The following is a 16799-nucleotide window of genomic DNA, read 5'->3' as shown; positions in this document are numbered from 1 at the left end:
AATCTACTTTCCATGATGTCAATAATATGCTGCACCCATGTTAATACTGATATAGTGTGTATTTTCCTTAAATTTATTCCAGTGGTTGAAAGGACATGATAATAAATTCATGGGTGAGAACAGTGAATGTGCATGTGTAAGTAAAACAATATACAGTAAAAAGGTATAACAACAAATTGATAGATTTATTAAATCATCAATGAACCAATAGATGCCAGTTGAAAACATCAATCAAATATTAATACAGTAATCATATGTAAGACATGCTAAGGAAGGGACATTCTTTACATTAGTTACATTAAAATTCTGCCTATCACTATTATTGGTAATATGATAAAAGTCACTCCTGAGAATAGTTCTTTTGTCCGTCTGTTTGGCTCAGCTGGTTGTTGAAGAGTATTGGCAGTTTTTCCTTGCAGCTTTCTGTCTTGAGTTAGTCATGAACTTGCTAGAGACATACTTGAAAGACGCATAGGTGTTCCTGCCAACTTTTAGCCAAATTTCCTTATCTGACTGTTACTTCTCTGCTGTTCTCTTCACATTTGTTGCACATTTGTTATTTTCCAGTTTCTTCCTCTTTTGTGTCCCCTGCTGGCTTTCCTGTGTTTTTTGATGCAGTAGCTCTTCACACACCGAGTCCAGCAAGTCCTCCCTGATGTCAACAGGGGCACATGCTAAGAATACACAAAGGCAGATGTGTGGTCTCTCAATATTTTTTTCCTATATTTATTTAACAACTTGAAATTTCAGATATACATAGTCTTTTTACTATTTATTTGCCTTGAATTTTACAATATATTCTTTGTGTTACCAAGTTCATATTGGGGGTGGGCTAAATAAGCTTGGGTTTAGGCTTCTCCCCACTCCTTTTCAAACATTTGTGTGGTGCCTTTATTTATTATTACTATTTTCTATGTTTAGTATGTCTGAACAAAGTGTTTCCCATCATCATCATGTATGAAATGCATCAGAACAGTCACACTTAAAAATGATATGATGTAGGTGCTCACAAAATAACACTGGATTACCTCAATTGAGTTTATAAATAATTAGGATATTATTATAAACAATTTTGTGACTTGTATAATGATCAGATGCCTACTCCAAGGTATATACAGACATCCGTGGCAACATAGAGCTAACAAACTATGGACGTAACTCGAACCGTAACATAATTTCAATGGTACCTTGATTAATGTAATCAATGGGCTTTGAAGGAAGTAATGACATAAATAATTCAGCTACATTTTTTTTCTTTTAATAGAAAATTAAATATACAGTAGTCAGGAAATTTCACTAGCTAAGCTAACTTTTCTTTCCTTTTTGTTTCTTTCTTTTTTTTTCTTTTGCTAGCACCTGGATTTCAATCTCTATAAAAAACTGCTAATACGTTTCAGCCGCCACACACATCCAATCCTACGGAAGCCAAGTGCAGCCTTGCTTGCATGTTTTTTTAACACAAATTTCTTATGATAACAGGAAATAATTCTGCATTTGATAACAGATTATTCAAATGCAGAATTGCGAAGTGGCTGGAGCTGCTCCTTGTCCATCACAGAATCAACACAGAGAGACAAACATTCGCTTTGGACTGTGGGAGGAAGCTGAGAGAGAACCCATGCAAACATGGGTGGAAACATGCAAACTCCACACAGGTTCTCCCCAGAAATCTACTTGTGGTCTACTGGGAGAATTACGGACCTCCTCCAAGCGCCCTCTGAAGGAGCCCTGCAGGGCTGAAAGTGTTCATTGGGCAACAGAGCTGTTCTGTACTGGGACGCCTCAGTACAGCAGTGGACGCAAACTGACTTCAGATCGAGCAACATCTATCACTGATCAATACGTCCGATTTTACTTTTATCAAGTCTGACAAATGCTGAAATTGCGACATGTCTGACTGTTTAAGTTTTACCAATCACTCACTCATATAATTAAACGATAACTGTAGCCCCTCCCATCAGGCGTCAATGGGTCTGTTTTGATCATTGAAATCATATGTCACACACTTAATTTTGAGCCCACTTTAATCATCTTCAAAAACAAACTTCATTTTCTTGAGATCACGAGATAAATTATTTTGTGATTACAAGAAAACGATCCTCCTGAGAAAAATAACTCTTTATCTCGAGATAACGATTAAAACAAGAATACCCGATTAAGACCGCTCTGGACTTCCGTACCCTCCGCTGATAGGTTCCATTGCGTTTGATAATTCATTGTAATTATTTCACCTCCCAGTTAAGCCACTAAGATGTAAGTGGGTAGTGTTTGCATTTATAGCTCCAGAAATCTCAGTTATTAATCACTAGACAGTTGCTTACTCAGCAATAGGCAATGCATTTCTGTTTATTTACTGTTATTTTCTTAAAGTTGTCATGTTTGATAAAAGCATAATTTAGTAAAAATAATAATAAAAAAAAAATATTTAGTAATTATTCTCTTTCAGCTTATTTTTTACTGTAGAAGCTGAATTCACTGTTTACGTTGGGTTAGCACAGTTTAAACTGTTTTCACAAATCTTGTTTTCCATATTTAGCAACTTAACCTACTTAGTATAAAAATCATGTTTCCAAAAACATGAAAAAAAAAACAAAAAAAAAAAAACAAAAAACACCCAATTTCCAAGTCATGTTGTAAATCAGATCACATCTATAACTGCCACAACCTTTCAGCAGCTCTACTATATTTGCATCAAATAAAAGAGGCTACACATATGCACAAGGCTCCTTCTGCCTGTGTATCCTGCCCTGACGGGATCTAACACCGACATCTGATATTACAGCTGTGCCTCATACACCGAGCCATCGCTGGGAACATTCAGTGTTTATGTTTGCCTTCATTCATCCACTACTTCTACCCAGCACTGGGAATGGAAACATCTTCTAAGAGATGCATCTGAAGTCTCATCATCTCAAACCCCTCACGGGTATTCAGGATTTTACCATCACTTACACCGTCATAGACAGACTTATAGAAGACTGAAGGTTTAATATTGTCTGATTCATTTCATTTTGTCAGATCTATTTGATAATGTTCCATGTAGAAATTTATTTTTGTTCCTATCATAAATCTTATTCATCAATGTGAAATTAATTAAAAATCTTTTAGGTATGTTCATGCCTCAAAACAGAAGCAAAACTCCACCATCTGTACAGACATTTTTACACAAGTTTACACAATCACCAACACCAGTGGAAAAAAATGCTAAAGTAAAAACCATGCATCTTTAAACCCCTTTATGCCTGAATTGACTTAGTTTTTAAAAAAGAAAATAAATACAGGGGGAAAAAAAAATAAAAATACTGTATAAAAGTACATTTATACAATGTTAATAACAATGAATAAAGGGTTACTAATTAATAAATGATATAGAAATAAATATATAAATAAGAGTAAATATAGTCAAATAAAATAGAATAACTAGATATAAAGAAATAAACTAAACAACAGTCAGAAGTGAGTTGATGCAAATTTACAACACCAGCTGTTAAGCTGTTAAAGCAGCCACCTCTTGGTCACATACAATTGATTCAGTTAAATTTAGTTTAGTATGTTTTTTTGTTTGTTTGTTTTTTTGTTTGGTTTTTTTCAATAAAATTTTGCAAAGCAGGATAAGCACAAGATATAATATATACAGGTATAAAGTAAAATAGAGGCAACAAGGTGCAAGAAAAGTATAAATAGAATGCAATAAATAATAATAAGATAAGTAAAATAAAATAATATAAACAAGCATTGCACACAGTAGAGGTGGTACAGATTCCCAGTTCACTATTGCACGTATAAGTTATTGCAACTGTTTGTATGGGTTATTGTGCATGTGTTGTATCAGGCGGACTGCACACCTCCCTCTCCCCCTCCTTCTCCCCCTCCTGCCTAATGCAGAGTTGTACAGTTTGATGGCTCGGGGGACAAAGGAGTTTCTGAGCCGGTTGGTCCTACTCTTGGGGAGGAGCAGCCTGTTACTGGTCAGGCTTCTCTGTGCACTGATGAAAGTGTGCAGAGGGTGACTGGCATCATTCACAATAGCCAGTAGTTTTTTTAGTGTTCTCCTCTCTGCCACTGTCACCAGGGAGTCCAGCTTCATGCCAACCACAGAGCCCGCTCGCCTGATGGGTTTTTCCAGCCTGTTAGCACACCTTTTTGTCATGTTACCCCCCAGCAGACAACAGCATAAAAAAGCGTACTAGCCACCACAGACTGATAGAACATCCACAGGAGTTTCCTACAGATGTTAAAAGATCCCAGTCTTCGCAGGAAGTACAGATGGCTTTGGCCCTTCTTGTACAGGTGATCTGTACAGCATGTCCAGTCCAGCTTGTTATCCAGCCACAACCCGAGGTACCTGTAGTTGTCTACAATCTCCACCTTGTCGTCCCTGATGGTCACTGGACATGGTTGTGGGCTGGACTTCCTGAAGTCAATAACCAGGTCCTTAGTCTTTGAGGTGTTAAGCTGGAGATGGTTCATCTGACTCCAGGTGACAAAGTCACTGACCAGATTCCTGTACTCGTCCTCTCCATCATCCCTGATACACCCCACGATGGCTGTGTTATCTGCAAACTTCTGGATGTGACACAGCTCTGTGTTGTAACAGAAGTCTGAGGTGTAGAGTGTGAAGAGGAGGGGGGCCAGCACCATCCCCTGGGGTGCTCCTGTGCTGCTAATAACAGTGTCCGATGTGGTGTCCTTTAGCCTGACGTACTGCGGTCTCTCTGTGAGGTAGTTACCAATCCAGGACACCAAGCAGGGGTCCACCTGCATCTCCCTCAGTTTGTCCAGAAGCATCAGGGGCTGGATTGTGTTGAAGGCACTTGAAAAATCCAAGAAGAGGATCCTCACTGTGTCCCTCCCCTTATCCAGATGTACTTGGACACGATGTAGGAGGTAGAGAATAGCATCCTCCACACCCACACCTGCGCGATAGGCAAACTGTAGGGGGTCCTGGGCCTGTTGCACTTGGAGATTGAGGATGAGCCACTCCATCGTCTTCATCAGCTGGGATGTAAGTGCCACCGGTCTGTAATCGTTCAGCTCACCAGGGCGGTTTTTCTTTGGAACTGGAACCATACAGGATGTTTTCCACAGGGTAGGCACTTTCCCCAGCTGTAGACTGTGGTTGAAGACATGCTGGAGTGGTTCCCCCAGTTCATCAGCACAGGTCCTAAGCAGATGAGGAGGCACTCCGTCAGGGCCAGCTGCTTTCCATGGGTGGAGCCTCCTCAATTCTCCCCTCACCTGTTCTGCTGTTATGTGTGGAGGGTGTTGAGATGGGGGGAGGGGTAAAGGTTGGCAGGGGGGCTGCACAGGGGATGAAGTCAGGGAGGATGTGTACTGCAGTGGGGGAGGGGGGGGACCGTGGGCTGGTCAAAGCGGTTAAAGAAGATGTTCAGCCTGTTTGCTTCTTCCACTGTCCCCCCTGCTGTTATGGCCTTTGATCTGGTGTTGACACCATCCCAGACCTCCTTCATATGGCTCTCACTCAGTTTATCCTCTACCTTCCTTCTGTAGGTGTCCCTCGCCACTTTCAGGCATTGTTTCACCTCCCGCTGTGCTAATTGAATTGCCTCCCTGTCATGGTTCATGAAAGCCACCTTCTTCCTGTTGAGGGCAGCTTTGACATCTTGTGTTATCCAAGGTTTGTTATTTGGATAACAACGGACAGTCTTATTGGGGGAGACTACGTCCAGCGAGAAGTTGATGTAGTCCGTCAGACAGTGAGTCTGCTCCTCTATGTCCTCACCATGTTGTCTCAGCAGTACATCCCAATCAGTGATGTCAAAGCAGTCTCTCAGAGCATCCCCTGCCTCAGGTGACCACTTCCTGATTGAGCGTGTGGTTTTAGACATCCTTTTGACCAGGGGGGTGTACTGTGGCTGTAGGTGAACCAGGTTGTGGTCAGACTTTCCAAGTGGGGGGAGGGGGGTGGTTCTGTAGGCATCCTTCACATTGGAGTACAGCAGGTCTATTGTTCTGTTGTTCCTTGTGGGACAGTCTACTGCTTGGTAGAAGGAGGCCAAAGTAGAGTCCAGGGAAGCGTGATTAAAATCCCCAGTTATGACCATAAAAGCCTCGGGGTGCTTTGTCTGCAGCCTTGCTGTTACCGTGTGTATCTTCTCACAGGCAGCTGATGCTTCCGCGCTGGGCGGGATGTAAACACAAAGCATGATCACGTGACTAAGCTCCCTCGGCAAGTAATATGGCCGCAGACTAACGGCTAACAGTTCCAAGTCCTGGCAGCACAGTTCCTTTTTCACTGAGACATGTCCTGGGCAACACCAATGTTTGTTCACATATATGATGAGCCCCCCACCTCTGCTCTTACCGCAGGCGTTCATGTCTCTGTCAGCTCTCATAGCAGTGAAACCCGGTAGATCCACGTTAGCATCCGGTATCGCATCAGTGAGCCATGTCTCTGTGAAGATGTATAAGCTGCACTCGCGATAATTCCGTTGATTGTTCAGTGCCAACAGCTCGCCCATCTTGTTAGGTAGTGAGTTGACGTTCCCTATTAGTACAGAGGGGATCACTGGCTTAAAACGTCGTTGAGCAGCCTTTAGCTTAGATCCTGACTTGCAGCCACTGTACTTCCTCCTCAGCTCTGTCGGTACGTTGTGCTGCATTCCGACATTAGTCTTCAATGCAAAAAGTTCCTCTCTTGAACAAACAAGACGACGTGCAAGTGCCATGTTAGAGTTAAAAATATTCAATAGGATATATATATATATATAATAAGGAATAAAACGATAAGAAAGAAAGAAAGAAACACTCAGGTGCGTAGGAGACACTGGTAAGGCAGCCGTCTCCTACAGCGCCGTTAAAAAAAACAAACAAAAAAATGGTGGTATGAGTATGAGAACTATGGGTTTGACCCGTAACTAAGTGCATTTTATAACATTACATAAACACAAGCAAACTTTTCTATGTCTCATTTTGTGTGCAGAGCTGGTGGTGGACATTTCAATTCCAAAAATATAGCTTTAGGAGTATAGCAATGACTCCCAACGAAGTCATCCCAAGGCACTTCTACAAATTAAGTCCAATCCAATTATAATCATATTTAATCCACTTCGCTGTAATCAAATTAAAATGTAAGTCAGTCAAATTGATTATATAATACACATTAGTTTAATTAATAATAACTGCGTTAATATAACATTATATTCATAGACAACAGCCTTGCTAAGGTAAACAATGGATTGCATGGAATCTTCTCTTTGGTTCTATCCCCTGTCCTGAGCAGGTGGCAGGTGAAAGTGGAGGAAAAGCTCCCTTTCAGCATCAAGAAAGACAAAGATGTCCCTCAGAAGCCTAGGCCTACAGCAGAACAACTAAATGGATGGTTAAAGGTTAACCAAGCCTGCTCTTGTTATAAGCTTTAACATAAAGTGTAGTTTTAAACCTAATCTTAAAGGTAGAAAAGGTGTCTGCTTCCCAAACTTGAAGATTGTTCCATAAAAGAGGGGCCTGATAACAGACTCTTCTACAACTTTACTGCAGTTTCAGGATATGAGCCCATGTTTACTTGACTGTATTTTATAACCGTTTCTAAAAATCCCACTGACAGCAGCATTAGAAGTTTTTTTTTCAGCAATACTCTCACTTCAATACAGCTTTCTGTTGGCAAAGCACAGCTTTCAACATTGTTCTAACAGTCATCTGCTCATCCATCATGTTACAGTACTCAGACTAAGTGAGTCTGCTCTCAAATTGACAGACAATTTAGATTGTTTAGCTAGCACACTGGAAAGATGACTCAATTTGCTTATCTCTGTCAGCAAATGTAAGATGCACAATCAAACCATGAAATTACACCCTCTGTCAAACATTTTCTGACAGTGTTGTTATTAACAACGTCCCTTCTGTTTTGTGTTCAGTGTGTATGTCAACAAGCATTTTCAGTTTTTGATAAATTCATGATTGCTTAACTAACCTACTTCTGTGACACTACCTTCATAGCTACAAAATAAAGAAAACAATTTAACATATAAAAAGCATATATAAACATATTTATAACAAATAAGATACAATTTGTTGCATATAAATATGATTGCAAAAGTGTTGCTGTGGCATAATTTGTAGAAAATAACATTTTCTGGGCTTAAGAGCACACTTTGGGTGTTTGAAAGCAACATCAACTAAAGTAATTCAAAACACAACCTTGATACTTTGTTAGGGGCCCTGTTAAGATTTTTCTAAGTTTATTCTTCTCAGTAAAGAATGGGTGCTGCGCACATGGAGTGAATAAAGTTGTTGAATGGTGTAACAAAAATGTGCATCCAAGCTGATGCATTTTATTTTAGCTGAAATTTAATTTTTTTATCAGTAACACATGTTCAGCCTTTACAAAAAGTTATTGAATAAGAAGGTTTTGACATAAAAGCTGCAGTGTAAGTGTAAACTCTTAAACATTATAAATGTTTTATATAGATTACAGTATGTGTTTTTGAAAACAGAAGTTTTAGGGAACATGAAGCAAGTCTTTACACTTAAAACGTAAAAATAAAAAGAAATACTGTGAAAAAATAAATGTGGGGCCTTCACACTTGCCGTAGTAATTCGGGGAACCGATTACAGAGCATCGAGAATAAGCTTTCAGCATGCATTTTTCTTTTTGGCTGAGCTGGAGGGCGAGCAGACCTCAACACAACAGCAGTACATGTGATTGCTGCAGCAGCCAACCCGCAGACACTCTCAGTGACGCCCATCTCAAGCCAGTCCCACCGCTCTTTTATCTATGAAGAGCCACTGAGCAACAGATTTTAAAAACACTACATTAATGCACGATAAGGGCTGTTAATTAAAACAGTGTTAATTAATAACAACAATTATTTTGTCACATGTAAACATAGTTTTTTTCTCCTTCAAAGTCCATTGCTCACTCCCTCTGAGCACTAAGACAAACCACGGGGCACAGAATGGATGGTACTGGCTTGGTGTTTCTGTCTCAGCCATTAAGAAAATCTGTGGATTGCTGTTGTTACCGCCTGAACATGCGAAAAAGGTTACATGTTTTTTTTTTGTTGTTGTTGTTGTTTTGTGTGTTTTATAGTACAAAAAATGTACAGATTTTACTTACATGAGCTGCTGTCGGTGCAGTCGTGTGCGATGACGTCAGTGATGCTAAATAATGCTGTGATTAATATGGAAAAAAAAATAAATGAAAAAGATTGAAAGTGTTTTCCCTTCTGTAACCTCAACCAGTGTCCCCCCACATGTTTCTTCCATTTAAAAAGTAACTTTTCTGTTAAAATAAATTAACTGGATGGTAATCACATTGTGTTTTCACAGAAACGGGACAAAACGAGACATATTATGTTAAACCAGAATGGTTTAGGCCCAGAATACATCTGTGATATGTTCAGAGAATATAAACCTAGCAGAGCTCTTAGGTCCAAAGACTCTGGTCAACTAGTCCAGACTAAACATGGAGAAGCAGCATTTAGCTGTTATGCTGCAAACAAATGGAACAAACTGCCAGTGGAGATTAAACTTTCACCAAATGTAGACATTTTTAAATCCAGGTTAAAAACATTTCTTTTCTCATGCGCCTATGCATGAAATCTGCACGGAAACTTTTTAACTTATCTTGCTTTTAATTATTTTAATGTAATTTATTATTTTATTGTGATTATGTGTTGATGCCTTTTACTATTTCTAAATATCTGTAATGTCTTTGTTTTATGTAAAGCACTTTGAATTGTCCTGTACATGAAATGTGCTATACAAATAAACTCCCTTGCCTTGCCTTGTCTAAAGCTGAAGTCCAGTGAAGAAAAAGTTAAAAAATGTACAAAGAGGATCGTAGCACATTTTAGATGCTATTCCAAAATACAGGAACAGGCTCCTCCTCCATGGTCTCATGTTGTCAGTTACCAACGTTTAGGGACCCCGGGCATTAAATGATGATGCAAAGGGAGTACCCTACTTGTACCTATCTGATTTGAAGGGACCCTGACCATGCATCAGGGTTTGATTCATGGACTTCCCCCTATAGCCTTTAAAAACACATTTGAACTAATAAATGACTTGGACTCACAAGAAAAGCTAAATAAAAAAAAATAAATGAAAACACATGCTGACTTTGACAACTACCCTCAAATTTTAAATTGCTATTTTGAAAGGCATTAGTTACCTTCCAAAATGTCCCTGATCATTGACTCATTATATTCCTCCTTTGTTATGACACATTTTAAATCAGCTTTGAAAAGCTCATCTGGATAGAATAAATTTGTGTCTGTGATGACATCTTTTTTTTTTTTAATTTTATAAAGGACCCTCTTTTGAGGACAGTAATGTACACATTTTTGACAGAGAAGATAGATGGCTTGAGAGAGGTGTCAAGGAAGCCATCTACATTAAAATGGAAAAAAAGCATCTCTGAACACAGGCTGGCCTCGGGTATTACCTTCCCACCACCTTTAATGCAGCCTTGAATCTCCTCCCCAGGAAGTTTTACAACCATTCATTAAACCTTGTGACAAGAACAGTTTTGGTAAAGCAGGTAAACAGTTAACAATTTGAACGACCATCAGATTGGTCAGGTGAGTCAGTGACACCATGTGACCTTAACATGGCACTTAATATGTGAATGTTTCCCTCATACTTTAGCTGAAACTGCCCGTTGATGAGTTAGACCCAAAGAAGCCTTTCAAAAATAAAAAGATTAGTTGCCCATATGTATGGTCTGAGGATCTACTGAGGTATTGTACAAAAGTCCATAGTTTGAGGTAGGAGGGTACGGTGGTAAGATGGCACCAGGTCAGAGGGTGACTTCATGCCGAAGTGTCGTTGGATAGGACACTGAAACCTCCTGATGTGTCTATCGGGGTTCGAATGTGTGTAAAAAGCTCTTAGTATAGAACTATGGAAGTGCTGGGCGAACAAGTGGTCAACATATGACTATGAAAGCACTACTGTCCATTTACCATTTATTAGAAAAGAGTCTAGTCTGACAGCTGATTGAGACTCTTTCAGTTGGGGCTTCTTTACATGTACGTTATTACTCTGCCAAGATGGAGGTAATGTTTTTGGCGGTGTTGGTTTGTCTGTCTGTCTGTTAATAGCATAACTCAAAAAAGTTATGGACATATTTTAAGACAATTTTCAGAAATTGTCAGAAATGGATTTAGGGAATTTATTAAAGGATTTTTACTATCGGGAGATAGGAGATTATTTTGCCATTACAGCTTCTACCTACAATTATTGGCAATAATAATAATAATAATAATAATAATAATAATAATAATAATACAAAATTACATAATGGTAGATGTTAAATACAGTACAGCTAACCCAGATTATCGCCATCAGAGAAAATACTAATTTCTTCAATAATTTGAAGACTGTCATAGCCATTTGCTTCATCTTGGTGTCTGAGGGTATGTTTCCAGGGTCAATGATTCAAAATAAGATGCGGCATCTATCCTGATGATGGAAATAGATAGTGATATTAGCCTGCAGTGTACATAAGGGTGTTGGCATGGGGCTGATTCTGCTTTGGGATTTATTCCCCAGGTGAATGATCCTATGACTTGGTGGAGGTCTGTTCTCTCTGAAAGCCTCTAGTTAACTTTTTTTTTTGTCTCCGTTGCTATTTTAATGCATATTATGTGGTGTATTTAGGGTATTGTTACACACCATCATCCTGGGCATTGTATTTCAGTGTCACGGTTCCTGTGAGCATGGTCATGTTCGTTGTCATCACCTTCACTCTCTGCTGATGGCAACCAGCTGTTGATTACCCTGATCTGTTTCATCTGTTTTCCTCTCCTTATAAGCAGGAGTTCACACTAGTGCTTTGCCAAATTGTCTGCAACCTGCCTGTCAGCTAGCGACCTTCCAGTGGTCTGTTTCCTGCATTTGTCCATTTGCCTGATCTGACCTGTTTTGGACTGGACCCTGTTTTCTGCCTCTGGCTCTCTTGGATATGTGAGTTTTTTATTATCTGACCTCTGTCCTCTGCCTGTTTTGGTTTAAGATTCTGGATTGTGGACTCTGATTGCCTGCCAGGCTATGACCCTGAAATTGTTCTGTGAGTACACCTCCGCTTTGACTACTGGCCCTGGATACTCCTCAGGAATCAGGAAGTGTACCTCAGAGATCAGTTTCTGCTCATTCTGGATTCTTTTTAACCCCTGGCTTCACTCCACTGCAGTTCATCCTGGGTCGTATTCCACATTTGAACTTCCTCAGTTTCCCCAGCCATCTGTTGGATATTACCTGTTTTTCCCCGGATTCTGACTCCAAAGTATCTCTACTCACTGGCTTGGTAATGCTGCCCTTAGTGGCCTTCCCTGGTTGTGCTTCATTTATCTTTTCATGTGAGTTTCCATCGTTTTCACTGAAGGAAAACTTATGTTGGAAAAGTCATCTGCCTCTAGATATTCTTTTTGTGTTCGCTTGTCCTTTTTGAGCCCATTACCAAAACACTACATTAAGATCAGAAAGTATGTTTCCTTATGGCATGTGGATCACCAGATGCAGAGCTTTCAGTAGATTTTTGATCCAGACTGCTCTGCTCTCTGTGGCAACTTAACCCACAAATCTCTTTCCATGCAATGTTTATATTACTCTTAAGGGCAGTTTTAGGCTGAATACCTCAATATCAGTATTGATTGCTCCTTTATATTATCTAATGCTATTATTTGTATTAATGTTTTTTTTTTTTTTGTGTGTGTGTGTGTGTGTGTGTGTGTGTCATGCATTTAGTTCAAAGAAAGGGAAGACCCCAGCATGACCTTAGGCAAAACTCAAAGACAAAGAAATTGATCAAATTTAATCTTTCTAGCAGAACATTTTCTATGGAGCATTTTGGCAAATTTTTCCCATAGTTTTCTTTTATTGGCTAGAATCATCCCTCCAGTATGAGTACAAAAATGTTTATTTATCTAAAAGCACTGTGCACCCTCACAATTGCTCCAATCAAGAACAATTTGCAGAACCTAACATGTTTAACAAGATTAAACAGCACTCCTCAAAATCTCCAACGACCTTCTCATAGCTTCAGATTCAGGTTTACTATCCATTCTCATCCTTCTTGACCTCACCGCAGCATTCGACACTATCTCTCACAGCATTCTCCTTGACAGACTATCATCCATCGGCATCACTCACACCCCCCTCGCCTGGTTCACTTCTTACCTTTCTGGCCGCACACAATTCATTCGACTAAAATCCCATGAATCAAACTCTTTCCCTGTCTCTGCTGGTGTGCCCCAGGGCTCTGTCCTGGGGCCCCTCCTTTTCATTATCTATATTCTTCCACTTGGTTACATCCTTTGCAGACACAATATCAATTTTCATTGTTACGCGGACGACACCCAGCTCTACCTCTCTACCAAACCATCCTCCCCAATTCCACCAATCTCCCTTACCACCTGTTTACAAGAAATTCATTCTTGGTTTTCATCCAACTTCCTCAAACTCAACAGTTCTAAAACAGAAGTCCTCTTGGTAGGCACACCCCACACTCTCTCCAAATCTAACAGTTATCCAATTTCCAAAAACAATTCAACTGTCCTTCCCTCCCCTCAGGTAAAGAGTCTGGGTGTCGTCCTCGACAGCACACTCTCTTTTCACTCCCACATTAACAGTGTCACCCGGTCTGCATATTTTCACTTAAGAAACATTTCTCGTCTCCGTCCCTCTCTCACCCCCCACACCACTGCCATCCTCGTCCACAGTCCTGTTACTTCCCGTATTGACTACTGCAACTCTCTTCTCTTTGGCCTCCCCAATAAATCCCTCCAGAAACTGCAGCTCCTCCAAAACTCTGCAGCACGCATCATTACACGGACCCCTTCTACTCACCACATCACCCCCATCTTACAACAACTTCACTGGCTCCCCGTAAAACAAAGAATTAACTTTAAAATTCTCCTCATTACATTCAAAGCACTCCACAATCTGGCCCCACCATATATATCTGATGTCCTGCACATTGCCACTCCGACCCGTTCACTTCGCTCCTCCTCTTCTCTCCAGCTCCTTGTCCCCCCTGCCCGTCTCGTCACTATGGGGAGCCGAGCATTCAGCGGCTCTGCTCCCCATCTCTGGAACTCTCTTTCCCCTGACATCCGTACCATAGACTCTCTTCCTCTCTTCAAATCACAACTCAAAACACATTTGTTCAGACAGTCCTATGCCATCTAGTCATTCTCCAGCTTTCTGTTGTCCTCCATTCTCTTTAGTTTTGCACTTATTGTTTTGAACTGTTTTAATGTTTGTTTTGTACAATGTCCTTGGGTGTTTTGAAAGGCGCTTTTAAATAAAATGTATTATTATTATTATTATTATTATTATTAAGGTTTGGGGTTTCCTAGACATAAAGTTCATTGCTCAATCCCATGTTTTTTATTGTGGAAGCCTGTGATATATTAGAAAAATTTCTTTGATAGACTTATTAATCTTCCAGCCATTTGGCTGCTGAAGAAACTTAAACAACTTAGGAAACTATAAAGAATGATATATAACAAATATTTGCAAGTGCTTTATGCATAATAAGTATAAGAAAATAAATGGTTATAAAGCAAATAATACATGCACAAAAATTTACAATCTGTTACCGTGGCAACAGCTACTTCAGTTTCATCTCTGGATGTGGCCTCTCCTGTTTCACTTACTCTCTCCCTTTTTTCCTGACAATATATTCAGCTCCTTCTCTCCTCCAGCATTCAACACACAAAACAGACTTTAATGAACTATGACTTTCATCAGTTCTCTCACTCCCAACAAGTTTCTCTGTCCATCTGTTGAAAAATTGGCATTTCCAAAGAATGAGAAATTCATGCAAAACTTCAGCTCATGCTGTTTTGTAAATAAAATATAGAGTAAAGCTGAGCTCTATACAAATAAGAGACATTATGACAGTTATTACCATATTAATAAAATGGATCAGATACAGCTGGGAATTGAGCATGCAGCTCAGAATGTCCACTTTAAAGTCTGAGTAGAGCTGAAATAAATCCACATTTTAAGATTGTGACATTACAGACAAATATGTTACAAGAAAAACATGATTTGGCGAATGATTCAGCAAGTAAATTAGGTGTGAAAATGACATGAAAACGAGCAGTGCTCTTTGCCCTCAGACACTGGGGGCCATGTCTGTATAACTATCCAATTGACAGGTCTCACATTTCTTTAGGCAGCTATTGTTTTTGTGATGAATTGGCTTATACAGTTTTATTATATTTGCTAATATAGTTAGTATGAATTTAATTAATGTGGATTTTTAATAGGATTATAATTGGGCTATACTGAATTGGAGTGTATCTTAAAAGTACCTTCAGATAACTTTGTGAATTGTGACTATACAAAAAAAGCTGAATTGAATCAAGTGTTGAGATGTAAAACCTGCTTTTGTTTCAAACTGCACACCATGCTGTTGCACTTGCGTGACACTGATGGCATGACTGAGGCTTTCTGTGTTCATTTCATTCTGAATTTTCAGTTCAACTGCAAGTTCATAACACATAAACAAATATAAAAAGGCATAAATAACTGTTTCCATCATTGTATGGATAAATAAATATCTTTTTAAATAAGTATTTAAAACAGCAAATCAAATAACAGCAAAACAAGAGAAAAAAAAAAATCACGACAAAGGGGGGAAAAAAAGCAATCTACATGTTTAAAAAGGAGTAGAGAGAAGTAAATAAACCTCAGTATTTGCCTCTATGGAAGCAGATCAGGTATAGAAAGCCATTAAAGTATTTTCCTCTACTATTAAAAAAAAACAAACAAAACATTTGCCAAGACTTAGCCTACAATTGGATCCAGCTGATATCAACTGTAACGTGACAGATAACAGAAACTTTTACATTCATGAATAGTAAAGTCAGTCTGATAATCTCAGCCAATAATCGCACTTTATAATAAATGACAGACGTTCTGAGCCCGAGATCAGTTAAAAACCTAAACAGGAACATTATGAGAGGTACGTTCAGCACCATTCCATTTCACACAGAACTACACAGACGCTCAGCACAGATGCTTTTATCATGATCTTACTACTCAACAGATTTCACATCCAGCCAAAGAGGAACCATGGGGCAATGCTCAGTAACTTACCTGTACAGGTACTCTAAGTTAATTTTGGAGAATGGCTAGAAGAGCTCAACCAAACTGATCCTGTTTAATTTTGAGGAAGCAGAGGATGAGACAGGACACACACCTGTGGTTGCTGCTATCTTGCTAGGTGTGTTCACATTGCGGGAATCATCCAGGCAGTTGGAAGTGGTTGATTATTCCAACGGGACACCTGACACATGTTCCTTTCTTTATGTAAATGTTTAACCATTTTCTTATATCTGCTGACACAAGATATCAGTCTACTACTACTTCATTAAAGCTAGCCAATGACTCTGTGCCAAATATTGCGATAACTTACAGAACATAGTGTGCCCTTGCGAGATTTGGTGATTATATACACAAATATACTGTATTTACCATACAGACAGACAACTTGCAAATATTATGAGAGATAAGTACATCAGCGCTGAAAGAGCACAAATAGGGGTTCTGAATATGATGAATCACTACCACTATAAAATAGATGTTAAATAAATTAAATGATATTCAAAAGTATGCAAACTGAAATAAAAGGACGCGCTACTGAATTAGAGGGCCTAAATTGTGAATGGACGGGCTTTGCCCACTGGGACCCACCTGTAGCACCGGTCTGTATAAATATATAAACTATACATGTTTACTTTGCTATTCATATAGAAATCTGTGTATATAAATATATACTATTTTTCATATTATATTGTATAGCAATTTGATTATATTTAAAA

Source organism: Melanotaenia boesemani, chromosome 19 (genome assembly GCF_017639745.1).
Source record: "Melanotaenia boesemani isolate fMelBoe1 chromosome 19, fMelBoe1.pri, whole genome shotgun sequence".
Classification (NCBI taxonomy): domain Eukaryota; kingdom Metazoa; phylum Chordata; class Actinopteri; order Atheriniformes; family Melanotaeniidae; genus Melanotaenia; species Melanotaenia boesemani.
Note: the sequence above shows the minus strand (reverse complement) of the source record.